Source organism: Tupaia chinensis, unplaced genomic scaffold, assembly GCF_000334495.1.
Source record: "Tupaia chinensis unplaced genomic scaffold, TupChi_1.0 Scaffold000286_1, whole genome shotgun sequence".
Classification (NCBI taxonomy): Eukaryota; Metazoa; Chordata; class Mammalia; order Scandentia; family Tupaiidae; genus Tupaia; species Tupaia belangeri.
In genome coordinates, this window is record NW_006159770.1 from 376,985 (window position 1) to 377,309 (window position 325).

Genomic DNA, 325 nt, shown 5'->3' on the forward strand with positions numbered 1-325 from the left:
TTTTAATGCAACCAGAGAGGGATGGGGGGCGGGGGTGAGAAAGTAAGCTGCCAGGTCCGGGACTCAAACCACATTCAGCTATGTAAAAGTCCAGCTTCCTTCACCACCAAGCCTCTTGTTGGCCCCCACAGTGTGATTTTCAAGCTGCTGGGCCTGAGACTTGAACCTTGGTCAGCCATGTTGGAATGCAGTGCCTTAACCTCTATACCAACTGCTGGCCCCTGGAAGGGGGTCATTAGTAACTGCTATGATAAGGTTTATGCTTGTCAAAACAACCTTGGGAAAAAAAAGAAAGAAAAAACAAAAAAGGAAGGTAGGGAGGGAA